General features: G+C 33.3%; 1 protein-coding gene across 2 annotated transcripts in view; it reads left to right on the forward strand.

Moving 5' to 3' along the window:
* Positions 1-240: 240 nt before the first annotated feature.
* Positions 241-821, forward strand: part of LOC119588768 (WASH complex subunit 1-like) — a gene marked incomplete in the record, with an annotated part of 11,054 nt that continues 10,473 nt past the window's right edge. Inside the window, 1 exon segment of one of the 2 annotated variants that reach the window (XM_037937408.1) lies at positions 241-328. 2 annotated transcript variants of the gene reach the window in all.

The raw sequence follows: 821 nt of genomic DNA on the forward strand, positions 1-821 counted from the left end.
AAGTACTTATACGATTCTTCAAATTTGTAAATATTTATACATATTATCTCTTATAACATACGCACTGTTACCATGCTTAGGATCTCATTAATGTTAGCAAAATCGGCATGACACTTAGTTATGAAGATATATGAATTTATTCTAGGCAAAAATTCCACATACCGTATTTCAAAATGACTAAATATACAATATCTATGGATTTATATACATCATTTCATATATAATTACAACCACACGAGACTGGCAACATTGCATCTGAGGGGCGTTTGAGGCAACAGTCAGCTGATTTCTTGACAGCCAATTAAATGAGGAATTTGGAATGACATAAGTAAGGTTTGTTAAGTATATTATATTAGAAATGTAGCTTTATTGTGTGGCTAAAGAATGGCCAGGATAGGTCGTTATAGCAAATTCCTGTTGATGGTAATAACGCTAATGATAACCTGGGAGTTCTTGGGCATAGCAATAGCAGTATTTGTATTTAATCGTAGTTACCTGTAGCTTTAAATTTACATACTGTAATATGAGGAGTATTTTCTTTTGAATTCTTCCTGGTTTTGGAGGGGCTGTTAATAACTTAATAACCTTAAGCCAGCTTACTAGCAGGAAATGTACATTCCCAATAAGCATTCTGAAGGCAGAAAGAATACCAAGGCAATAGCCTTTAAGAATGCATGAAATGTTTGAATGTTTTTTTTCGTAGTTATTTGTGAATCTATGCTCATGGTCTTCAGGTTTTCCACTCTAGCAAAAGCAAACAATACACCATATATAATCTGGCATGGAAAACCTGATAGTCTTGACATTGTATAGTAGGTTTA

This window comes from Penaeus monodon, chromosome 24 (genome assembly GCF_015228065.2).
Source record: "Penaeus monodon isolate SGIC_2016 chromosome 24, NSTDA_Pmon_1, whole genome shotgun sequence".
Lineage (NCBI taxonomy): Eukaryota > Metazoa > Arthropoda > Malacostraca > Decapoda > Penaeidae > Penaeus > Penaeus monodon.